The sequence below is a fragment of the Hylobates moloch genome, unplaced genomic scaffold (assembly GCF_009828535.3).
Source record: "Hylobates moloch isolate HMO894 unplaced genomic scaffold, HMol_V3 SCAFFOLD_20, whole genome shotgun sequence".
In the NCBI taxonomy this organism is placed as follows: Eukaryota; Metazoa; Chordata; class Mammalia; order Primates; family Hylobatidae; genus Hylobates; species Hylobates moloch.
Window position 1 is genome coordinate 42,058,862 of NW_026652295.1, and position 12,587 is coordinate 42,071,448.

The following is a 12,587-nucleotide window of genomic DNA, read 5'->3' on the forward strand; positions in this document are numbered from 1 at the left end:
TAAACGATAACAGGGAAATGGTTTAACATACTAGGGTTGGTTTGCCTAAGCCATTGCTCTCCAGCCTGGGTGACAGAGCAAGACCCTGCCTCAGAAAGAAAAGGAAAAAAAAATGGTTTCACTGTACATAATATATGTGTGAAGTGACCATAAATACTAGAAACATCTAGAAATACTAGAACTATATTTCAGAAGAATGTAGTTTGATATTTATTGAGTATAACATTTTCTTTTTTTTTCTCTTTTTTTTGAGACAGAGTCTCAGAGTGCAGATCTTGGCTTACTGCAACCTCTGCCTCGTGGGCTCAGGCAACCCTCCCTCCCCAGCCTCCTGAGTAGCTGGGACTACAGGCGTGCACCATCACGCCCAGCTAATTAGTATAAAAGTTTTGTGCACAGTGTAACAAATACAATTTTTACAAATCTGTTTGAAAACGTGGTGGTCACTTCTTCGGGTTTCATACTATTTAGTTCATCCATTGCATTTTAAATTTCTTTGTGTCTTGTAAGAGCTCGGTTCATCTAGTCCTGGTGTCTAGCTCCAGTCAGCCCACTTTTACCTGCTTGGTGAGGACACCAGAGCCTGCTTCCTCTTCCATTACTAAGATTCCAGTTGCCAGATGTTCCTCCTCTCCAGTCAGGTCAGCAATGATCAAAGTGTCATCAAACATGGCAAAGGAAGTTGCAGCTGGGTAAGTTCTAGTATTCAAATAATTTCTCTTCTTAACTTCTGCTAAAATAGTCTCTTTCTAGCAACTTCAGGCAACTGTACATTTTAAAAAGCTGCTTACAAAGCAAATGTGCAGGCATCCAAAATGTTTCCATAATAGGCAAATGAGAGAGGCAAATGAGATCATAGCATAGAATTCAAGCACGCTTTCCTGGAGAAATGCATGAATTCCCTTTCTGAATTATCTGTGAATTTTCAGTGATATCTTCAGTGATCTGGCTAGCGGCTTGGGTCTCTTCTCCAGGAGGTCCAGACTGAAATCTCAATGGAACACAAGGGTGGGAGAGCCCCAGTGGGAGCCACAGATCCTTTATGGAAGCATCTGTAGATGGTGCTGCAAACTCTGCTTTAACCTTACACATTACTGTAGTATTTCCCAGCTTCACTAAAGGAGAACCGACTGCAGTACTAATTGAACCTGTGTTGACAGTTGTGGTTCTGAGTTCACCAAGTTCTCTTTCATCAGGAAGGCAGATCTCTTTCAGAAATCTCCTGTAATATACCAGAGGTTCCGTGGTTTTGAACCCAGCTACCATCTTCCCAGTGCCACCTGTCCCCTCATTATTGTGATTCTTTACAGCTGCACGGTGTTCCACTCTGTAGATGCACCAGAGTTTATTTACCCGGACTCCTGTTGTTTCACCTTGGTGTTGAACTTGCTTCCTGCTCTGTGCTGCGGTTTCCCACCCTACAGTGAACCTTCAGGAAAGTCTGACGCATAGATGTGGGCTTAGGGGCAGATTGTCATAAAGCAGAGGGCTTCCGTGAGGAAAGGCTTGAGAGAATCCCCAGGTTTAGCCCTCAGAGGCGCTGAGAAGGGCTTGGCACCTTCCACGGTCTGTGGGTGGGGGCATCAGCCTTCCTACTGGATGTTACAGGAAAGGGTAAGTCAAGGAGGCCCAAGGTCAAGAAGTCATCCAGATTGGAGATGCCTGGGTTGCTTAAATAATGGCAACATGTGGTGCCTAATTAGGAATTCAGACAAAGATAATAGTACAGGCAGAATTCAAGGTCATAGAATGCCACAGCTGGAAGGGGCCTCAGAGACCACTGAGTACTCCTCCTTAGAGTCATAATAATATAGAGTTAAAATTTATTGAGCCTTGCATGATCTGTAGCATTCCAAGTGCTTTTTATCTATTAACTCATTTAATCCTCACACTATTTGAAGAAACCGAGATGCAAAGAAGACACAGCCAGGTTCACAAAGCCGGTACGCAAAGCGCTGGGACTGAAACCCCAGGAGCCTGTCTGGGGCCTGTGCTCTTACCCCTCATGCATTCCACCTCTCTACACTGCTGAGGAGACTGAGCCCAGGGGGATGTCACTCAGCTCATTGGTGGCAGAGCCAGGGCTAGAACCCAGGACCCCTTTAGGTCCTCCCTCCAACACACTGCCTCAGTTTGACTGATGGGCTCGGAGGGGCCACAGCGAGGCAGGGGCAGGAGTCAGCAGGGATGTGGCTCTGGGGATGAAGAGAATGGCTGTGATTCCTCCAGAAGAGTGGTGGGGCAGCCTGGTGCCTGCAGACATGCGGACCCTCTGATATTACAGGTGGGTCTGGGATGTGTCTTGCAGCCCCCGATGTTGACTCTCTCAATACTCTCTCCAACTGTGGTTTGTCCCCTCGGTGGTGTTTCTGTGGCCTGAACTGGCTCCTTGCCCTGTCTCCAGGCCCATTAGTTCCTCTCTCCCCACCTGTCATCAGCAGCATCACTTTACCAGATAAGCAGGGCCCACCCACAGTGTTTCTGGGGCAGCAGGGGGAGCATTTACTCAAGAAACACAAAGAAACCACATGCAGGGTAGAACTGCGTACACAATGAGGACTCCGTGAATGCTCTCAGCGTCTCCTGCTGAGGTCTAATGATAGAGACTTGGTAGTGATGACTTCAGGACTCTTTCTGACCTCTTCCAAGGATAGGGCACTTTCAACTACTCTTGCTGCAGGTCTGATCACCCCGTGGGTCTGTCTCGGACCCAGAGGCCACACCCACTGCACAGGTAAAGACCCAGGGATGGAGCAGGGTGACAGCTCCTCCCTTCCTGCCTGGGCGCTCACCACACTCTTTTTTTTTTTTTGAGACGGAGTCTCGCTCTTGTCCCACAGGCTGGAGTGCAATGGCGCGATCTTGGCTCACTGCAACCTCCGCCTCCCAGGTTCAAGTGATTCTCCTGCCTCAGCTTCCCCAGTAGCTGGGATTACAGGCGCCCACCACCATGCCCTGCTAATTTTTGTATTTTTAGTAGAGACAGGTTTCGTCATGTTGGCCAGGCTGGTCTCAAACTCCTGACCTCAGGAGATCCGCCCACCTCGGCCTCCCAAAGCGCTGGGATTACCACTGTGTGTGGCCACTTCCCACACTCTTTACTGCCCATAGCTCTGCATAGCTCTGCTCATATTGGGCTGGCCTGGGGGCTGTGGGCAACTCTAGGGCAACTCAGTCTTTTTGGCACAGGGCCTGGCACGTAGTAGGCACTCATCAAGTTTGTGGGACCAATGAGTGAGGCCACCAGCCTACCATTCTGTGTCTTGGATGAAAGCTACATCATCATCTATTCTCTGTCTGGCCCTCACCCGAGTCTCCCTCCTCCCCCTCCTCCCCCTCCTCCCCCTCCTCCCCCTCCTTCCCCTCTTCCCCCTCTCCTTCCTGACTCCCAAGGGAACTTGTAGTTTATCCAGCCTGTCTTTTTTATTTTTAAACAGCTTATTGAGATATAATTCACATATCTCCCAACTCACCCACTGAAAGTGTACAATTCAGTCATTTTAGTGTATTCACAGACTTGTGCAACTGCCACACAATCTGTTTTAGAGCATTTTCCTCACCAGCCCATCTTTTGGCAGCGCCCATTCTGCTCAGCTTTCAAACACCCACAGGTCTCCTCAACTTAGAAAGAGCCTCCCTTGACCCTGGTCTGCACTTTCTGGACATTGTGCAATATGTTTCCCTCCTTCCGTGACTAAACCACTTGAATGAGTGGTTCACACCCACTGCCTTCATTTTCTCAGAATCAGTAAACATTAGGAAAAGAATGTCTATGAGGTACGATGCAAGAGCTTTTCATATATATCATCTCATTTAATCCTCCCAAACACTCTGTGAGCTGGGGATTATTTTCACTCTTTTAGAGGTGAGAAATCCAAGGCCAAGAGAAAGTGACTTGCCCAAAAGACTTAGCCAGGATTTGAACCCAGGTCTATGTGAGTCCAGAGCCAGTGCTTGCTACACTGCCTGGTGTCCCTGTGGCCAGTACAGCTGCGAGGTCCAGCTGTTGACCTTCACGCTTGTTACTGGCAGGTGCTCCTTGCATCCCGTCACCCTTCAAATGACCTTCCTGTTCCAACAAGATTGGTGCCCTTCATACTGGGTTCATTCTCTCCAAGCCTTTGTTCAAGCCGGTCCTTCCACCTGGCGTCCTTTTTCTTCCTCTTTTCTACCTTGGAATATCTGAAAATTCCCTTAAAAAAAAAAAAAAGATCTGGCTTAGATCTCCGTACTTCCTCCACAAGAGCTCCCTGTATCTTTGACTCAGCCTGCCTGCTCTCTGGGCCTAACCCTCGCTCTGTTCCTTATCTAACAGCTTGGTTTTGTTATTGAAATCAAGGCTGCGGTTTTTAATCCCCTTGGACTCTGGAAGCACATTGGTACCTCTTTTTTTTTTTTTTTTTTTTTGAGATGGAGTTTCACTCTTGTTGCCCAGGCTGGAGTGCAGTGGTGTGATCTTGGCTCACTGCAACCCCCGCCTCCCAGGTTCTAAATGACTCTCCTGCCTCAGCCTCCCAAGTAGCTGGGATTACAGGTACCCACCACCACGCCCGGCTAATTTTTGTATATTTAGTAGAGACAGGGTTTCACCATGTTGGCCAGGCTGGTCTCGAACTCCTGACCTCAGGTGATCTGCCTGCCTTGGCCTCCCAAAGTGCTGGGATTGCAGGCGTGAGCCATCTTACCCGGCCATATTGGTACCTTATAACCTCCACCTTGCTGGGCTGTGAATGGAGCAGGTGTCCAGTGAGTTTTCTGAAAGAAAAGAAGAAAGGAGAGAAGAAATGGAGGGAGGGAGGAAGGGAGGGTGGAAGGAAAGGAGGAGGAAGGGAGGGAGACTAATGTCTGGGAGGTGATGGTCAGGGTCCCAGGAGATATGGGCTGTGAAGGCGTTTTCAAATGTGAAACCTATTTTAAGGGCAAGGCAAAAATGATCTCTCAGCAAGGGGCCTCCCATATGCTGTGTGCTCAATGATGACTGCATTAAGTCGGCTGGCCCCTCATCCCTTGCTGGAGGTGGCGCTTGTGTCCTCTTTTGGCTGACGAGTCTCGGGAGAAGGGACCACATCTACTCCTAATCATTCTCCTGGGCTCAGTACAGGGCCTGACACAGAAGAGAGCCCTCCAAAAATGTTTGTGAAAGAACGAATTCACTTGTGCTTTCCCAAATGCATCCTCAGGATACATACCAGCTCAGTTGCCTCATTCTTTCAAAAAAATGTTTATTAAACACCTACAATGTGTCAAGCATAATTCCAGGTATTTGGGATACTGCAGTGAACAGCACAGATTTGCCTGCCCACATAGATTTGACATTCTAGTGGGTGAGAGAGGAGATAAAGAGGAACGCATAAAAATAAGTAAATTACAGGGTATATTAGAGGCTGATAAAGGCTTTGGAAAATAAGAGTTGAATAAGATAAGGAGAGAAGACAGAGTGTCAAGGGAAGTGTGGTTACAGAAATAAATAGTGTGGTAAGGGTAGAGAGATTTAGGATCAAAAGCTAAAGGGATATGAGGGAGTGAGCCATGAGGATATTTTGGGGAAGAGCATTCAAGGCAAAGAAAACAGCTGGAGCAAAGGCCGTGAGGCAGGAGCGTGCCTTGAGTGTTTGAGGCCAGTGTGGCTGGAGCAGAGGGACCGAGGAGAGTAGGGGGTGGAGAGGAAGGGGGCTGAGGTCAGATGGTATGGTTCTGAAGGCCGTTGTGAGGTCCTGGCTTTTCCTGTGAGTGGGAAGGGAGTCACTGGGGTGGGTTGGGCAGAGGAGGGATGTGGTTGGCTTAAAAGGAGTCAAATAGAACTCTGGTTACTAAGTGGAGAGTAGACTGTAGCGTCCCAGGGCAGGAGGGAAACCTGCAGGAAGACTGAAGTAGTCCAAGAGAGAGGGGCTGGGAGCTTGGTGCAAGTGGTGGAGGTGGCTGGGAGTGGTGGGTCCTGAATATATTTCAAGGGTTGAGCCAACAAGATTTCCTGATGGTTGAAGGTGAGAGGGAGAGGTGTCAAAGGCAGATCCAAGATTGCTGGCCTGAGCTGTTGGAAGGATAGAGTTGCTATTAGTGGAGATAGGGAAGCTGTGGATGAAGCATGTTTGAAGGAAAAGATCAGAGGTTTGGTTTTGGCCATGTTGAGTCTGAGATGGGCTGGTGGGCTGATGCCTAGATGGCTGACTATTCAAGTCTGGAATCCTTTGATCTGGGTGAACTTACCACTTGAGCAGGGCTGCTGCTATGCCCTTCCCAAGGCAGGTGGGTGCTGTTCCCGTGGACTAGGACTGGGCGGGATTTGGGGTGGGCCTGCTTCTGAGGCTTGGTGTCCTCATTTGTAAGATTGACATAATAATACTCATTTTGGGGTTACTGTGTGTGTGTGTGTGTGTGTGTGTGTGTGCGTATAGCGTTCAGTGAGATAGTAGAGGCTGGACAGGTGGCTCATGCCTGTAATCCCAGCACTTTGGGAGGCTGAGGCAGGCAGATCACCTGACGTCAGAAGTTTGAGACCAGCCTGACCAACATGGCGAAATCCTATCTCCACTTAAAATACAAAAATTAGCTGGGCATGGTGGCACATGCCTGTAATCCCAGCTACTCAGGGGGCTGAGGCAGGAGGATCACTTGAAACTGGGAGGTGGAGGCTGTAGTGAGCCGAGATTGCACCATTGCGCCCCAGCCTGGGTGATAGAGCAAGACTCTGTCTCAAAAAAACAAAAAACAACAACTAAAACAAACAAACAAAAGAGATAGTAGACAGTGCCTGGCACAGAAGCAGCACTCAGTGGACAGTGGTTAGAAAATGGCAAAGAACTACCCTGGACTGCCTCCTGCAGATCAGTCATCAAATGGGTTAAGGGGGTGTGGATTCAAGGAAAGGCTAAGAATGGAGGCTAGGAGCATGTGGGATGTGATTTCATTGCTCCAGAGGGACTAGAGCTTATCGGGCAACAGGAAGGGGAATGACTTGTGAAAGGGGGTGTAGGGGCCACCCAATTGCAGGTGACGGAACAGCCCCTTGGGTTAGGGCTCAGCAGCTGTTCTCTGTGTCCCAGCCAGGAAAATGAGGGGGAGGCTGTCTGGTTGCCTGGGGACACAGGCCCTTTGCGTAGCACCAGTAGGAGATACTAACCAGTTCTTCACTTATTAAAATTCTTCAATTATTAAAGTCTTCTACGGGGAAAATCCAGGATTTCCTCAGCTTTTCTCTCAGGCCCAGTCCATGGCTTGGTGCGCAGCAAGTCTTTAATAAATGTTAGCATCGGCCAGGTGCCATGGCTCACGCCTATAATCCCAGCACTTTGGGAAGCTGGGGTGGGTGGATCACCTGAGGTCAGGAGTTCGAGACCAGCCTGGCCAACATGGTGGAACCCCGTCTCTACTAAAAATACAAAAATTAGCTGGACGTGGTGGTGGGTGCCTGCAATCGCAGCTATTCAGGAGGCTGAGGCAGGAGAATCACTTGAACCTGGGAGGTGGAGGTTGCAGTGAGCCAAGATTACACCACTGCACTCCAGCCTAGGCAACAAGAATGAAACTTCACCTCCAAAAAAAAAAAAAAAAAAAAAAAAAGCTGGGTGTGGTGGCATGCACCTGTAGTCCCAGCTACTTGGGAGGCTGAGATGGGAGGATTGTTTGAGCCCAGGAGGTGAAGGTTGCAGTGAGCAGATTGCACCACTGCACTGCAGCCTTGGTGACAGAGCGACATCCTGTCTCAAATCTGAAAAACAAAAAAAAGTTAGCATCTGTTCTTCCCTCTCGATATACAAAATGGTGGTTAAATCTTATTTTCAAGAATTGCTATGAAGATTACATGCGGTAGTATATAAGGAGGCATTTTTGCAGCAGCGACATTTAACCCCCAGGATAACTGAGTTCAGAGATGTCAGATAACCTCCTGAATGACACAGGTACTAAGGAGTGGAGGGAGGTTTGGGACAATTGGAGCCAGTGGGAGCTGTCAGTGCCGGTGGTGGGGGTCTTCAGGAAGTTTAGAAAGTGAGGAGGGCAGCGCTGGGCAGAGAGGAGGGCAAGTCAAGGCTCTAGGCAGGGCATGGCTTTGAGATCAGGCCTCACAGTAAGATGGGTGTGCTGGAGTCAGGATCTAGACAGTGAGATCCCAGAAAGTGGGGCAGGTAGTGGAGCCAAGGGAAGACCTCTCTCGAAGCTTCTTGCCACTGTTAGAGATGAGGGAGTGAATGTTTTGGGGCACGGACCAGACTGTATCTCCCAGAACTCTCTTGGCAGCCTTGCCAGAGGGGTGCTGTTCTCCCATTGCACAAATGAGGCTGCTTAGGCCTGGCGAGGGTAAGGACCTTGCTCAAGGTTGTACAGACTGACAGCGATGGAATCAGGATTGTGACCCAGCTTTGCTCAACTACAAAGACTGCCCTCTTTCCACTACACCATGAGGTCACCGTGACCCCCAGGAAACAGGGGGATGGACAATATCAGATGACCTTTTCAAGATCTTTGCCAGCAGAAACATTTTCTCAGTTTTTGCTTCTTGGTCTCCCTCCACACTCACCCCTGCCTCCTCCCTCTCTCTTCCCTCCTCATTACTCAACCAGCAGTAACCCCACTGGCTATCTATCTGTGGGCTGGGGGAGGAGGAGACCAGCAGCTGTGGTTACTCAGATTAACCCTCTGCTGCCTGCCCACCTCCCCTCCACCCCATGGATGGGTTGGTGAGGAACCCCCCTCCCCCATCCCCTGCAGGCAGCCACTGGCTGAGGGGCACTTCCCAGAATTAGCCACTGTGAACAGCTGGCTGGGGGGCGGGGCTGAGGGGGTAGGTGGTAGAAAGGAGGCTAATAGCTTCCAGATGTGCCAAGGCACGAGAGCCTTGGGAGCTTCAGTTACAGTGGTCTCCTGTGACTGGGATGGGTTGGCCCTCGTGTCCGGGACTCCAGAATTACCAAGGCAGCCAGGCAGATCCCGACTTTCAAGCTGCATGCAAATCTGTGTGCAGGGTAAGGTAGACCTCCAAGCTGCACCTGCAGCGGCCCCGGGAAAACCCCTGCAGCCCAGCTGCTCTCTGTGGTATTAATACTAACACCATCTACCATGTCTACACTGCCAGTGGCATAGGCAAAAGAGCATGGTAGTTTCGAGTGTGGGCTTTGCATTCACGGTGCTTAGAATCAAATCTCAGCTCAACTTCTCACCAGTTCTAGGACCCAGAGCAAACTGCTCAGCTTCCTTAGCCGTGAAATACTTTCTATTTCATAAAGTTATTATTAGTATTAAATGAGATAATCTATGCAAAGTGCTTAATGCAGTGCCTGGCACGTAGGAAGTTATTGTCATTTAGAGAATACCTGCCTTATTTCAGAGGCTACGCAATTTTATCCTTGCAACCCTGGAAGGTAGCTATGAGTAGGCTTACTTTTATGAGGCTATGTCAAGGCTCAGAGAGGCTAAGTTACCTGTCCAGGATCACACAGGTGTCAAGTGCAGGGTTGCAACTTGAACCCAGGCCAAATGAACCCTAAAGCCCAGGCTCATTATCCTGTGCCCCTCCCTATGTGTGTGTGTGTGTGTGTATGTGTGTGTGTGTATGTGTGTGTGTGTGTTTTTACCATTTTCCCATTAGCAGAAAGAGGTTGTAGGACCTGCTAGGGGCTGAGGGCATCATTTTCTGTCCTGCTTACTGCAGACAGGCCTGACCCAGAAAAGTAGGCAACAGCTTGGGGGTTCAGAGGGGCCCTGGAAGAAGACAATTGCCCTAGAGGGGACACCAGGGACAGGAAATTTCAGAACATGGAAGGAGCAGAGGACAGAATATCAGAGGTTGGGAGAAGTCCAGGTTGTCCTAGGGTGCCCTCGAAGAGTGTCCAGAGCCCCCATGAGCGGATCCTCAGGAGCCACTGACTGCCCTTTCCCTGGGTGTGTTTCTTTGCCAGTTGCTGCTCCCCTTCTGCACGTCTTCTCCTTGGCTAGTGCAGGGTGGTGGAGGGTCTCCAGAATTCCCCTTTATGGGATGGGGAGGAGGGGAGACCAGGGAGGAGGAGAACCAAGAGCGAAGGGGCTGGAGCCAGCCAGCAGGGAGGCCCACCATTGGCCCAGCTCCCAGGGCCTGGGCCTGAGGACCACAGAGCTGCCTGCCCCTCACCATTCCCTCCCACTGCCCCCTAGGGCTCCTTGGCTGCTGAGCCTGCCAGATGGGCCCCCGCCAAGCCAAACAGCTGCCAGGGGGAGAGGAAGAAGCATTTCCGAGCAGAGAGGCCCCTGCAGGCTCCTGCTGAAGCCTAGAATCCCCCTTTCTCACCGCCAAGTGAAGGGGGAATCTGTGCACATGCACACAGGCATGCACGCATGGCACTGGGGAGCCCAGGCGCAGGGCCATGGGACCTGGGACGTGCAGGGCTGGAGGGGTGGGGGTCTGGAAGCAGGCTTGGGCAGGGGCCATGGCTGTGCCAGGTAATAGGGAGTCTGGGGAATTAAGTTTGGCTCACTCTGAGGTTGGGGGAATGTAGTGGATTGAATAAGAGACCCCCAAAGTTTATGCCCACCTGGAACCTGAGCGTGTGACCTTATTTGGAAATAGGATCTTTGCAGAGGTAGTGAAGGTGAGGATTGAGATGAGATCATGCTGGATTAGTGTGGGCCCCAAATCCAGTGAAAGCGTCCTTCTAAGAAACAAATAAAAACACAGAGACGTGGTGGGGACAGCCGTGTGAAGACCCATGTGAAGGTGGTGGCAGAGACTGGAGCCCACAGCCAAGGAATGCTTTGAGCCACCAGAAGCTGGACAGGAGCTTGGCCCTGCTGGCATCTCAATTTCAGACTTCTGGCTTCCAGAACTGTGAGAAAATAAATTTCTGTTGTTTTAAGCCACCAAGTTTGTGGTCATTTGTTACGGCAGCTCTAGAAAATGAAGACAGGGTGGCATATGGAGGAGGGTGGGGGTGGGGGGAGTGGGTAGGTGGAGGCTTCATAAGAAAGCCTTGGAAAACAGGATGCAAAATATTGACCATTTATCTTGCCACTATTCTGTGCCGGGCACTTTTAAAGATATTTATCTCTATCCTCACAATGACCTTGCCACAGAGAATTATGGTTCCCATTTTCCAGTGAGGTTCAGACCCAAGTGAACTGCATTTAGTTACGATTCCAACCCAGGATCCTCCGTCTCCCAAGCCTGGCTTCTGTCCACCTTCTTTCGAGGGTGGCCTCAGTAGATTCCAGGGCAGATGACACTTGCTTCAAGTTGGAGGGGTCTCCAGGAGTCCGAGAGGGGAACATAATGACGCTCTACTGGGAAACTGGGGAAGAGGCCATGACCCCCACTGCTCTGGGGGCCTGCTGTGCCGGATGCCCTGGAAAATCTCGACTCACCACGGTGTTCCTGTAGGCCTCAGTGACATGACCAACGGTCTCTTCATGCTCCTGCGCCCTGCAGAGGGAGGCATCCCTACTCATCTCATTCCCACTATGACAATCACATCACTCCCTCCACCACCATCGCTGTCTCCATCATTGCCACCTCCATCACCACCGCCATCACCTTCACCATCATCCCCTTCGCTGTTACCATCACCACCCTGAAACTGCTATAATGGCTGTCATGACCGGTATTTCTGTGTCCATGTCACCATCTCCATCACAACCCCTCTACCCCTCCACCCCCACTGCCATCATTGCAAAATGGTGGAGAGGTGAGAGGCAGGTAAGTCACTCAGGGAAGTACAGGACAGCCAAGCAGGATTTAGCAGGGGAGGAGGAGTTGGGATGTGTCTGGCTGACAGGCAGGGCCCACAGTGAAGGACTGCCCTAGGTTCCGCCTTGTTGAGAGGGAGGTGAGTCTGCCTGGCTGGAGTAAACACTTGGTAGGACAGGCTGTCTTCACGGGCGTTGGTTTGGGTGGGTGGAGGCTATTCTAGCAACATATCCTGCCCCTGCCTGGCTCATGATGGTCTCTGGGGGATGTGGATTTTGGCGGGTCCCTGGCTCCTGGCCACCTGCCTGGCCTGGCCTGGCCGTGGCGGTGAGGTCATGAGAGTGGCTGTACTGGGAGTACTGGGGAGTGGGGTGGAAAGGAGAGGCGCGCCCTGGCTGGGGGAGGAAGGCCTCTCTCCCCTGGCTGGCTCTACCCATCACAATGAAGTAAGCATGAGCCTGGACACTCCATCTCCCCAGACTGCCCTCCCTCTGGCCTGCCCAGCTTGCCCCGGGCCTGGGTTCTGGGCGCTGCAGGCTCTCTCTGCCAAGGGCTCTGGGTTTCCCATTCCCTGGTGACATCTTGCTAGTTGGATCAGCCACCTGAGGGAATACAGGGGCCAGAGGCTCTGATCTGGGTGTAGGGAGAGAATTGACTGTGGAGAAGGGTGTCCTATTTCTCCACTCTTTCTCCTTGTTAGGCTCAATATGCCTATGTGCGGTGTAGAGAGATGGTGGCAGAATGTTCCAGAGACTAGGGGCCCCAGCCACGCCCCTCACCTCTTCCCTGCACATCTGGCCACCTCCACTGCCTTTAGAGACTGGGGACTGGCCAGCTCTGGGAACAGCCTCTCTCAACCCTTCCAAACCCCTAAACTGCCCAAATGCCCAGCTAATCCCACCCTCTAAGATCTCACTTGAGAGCTGCGGGAAATGGG

At 50.9% G+C, this 12,587-nt stretch overlaps 1 pseudogene; it reads right to left on the reverse strand.

Moving 5' to 3' along the window:
- Positions 1 to 486: 486 nt before the first annotated feature.
- On the reverse strand, positions 487 to 1,266 carry LOC116460450 (exosome complex component RRP43-like; annotated as a pseudogene).
- Between the last annotated feature and the right edge of the window lie 11,321 nt (positions 1,267 to 12,587).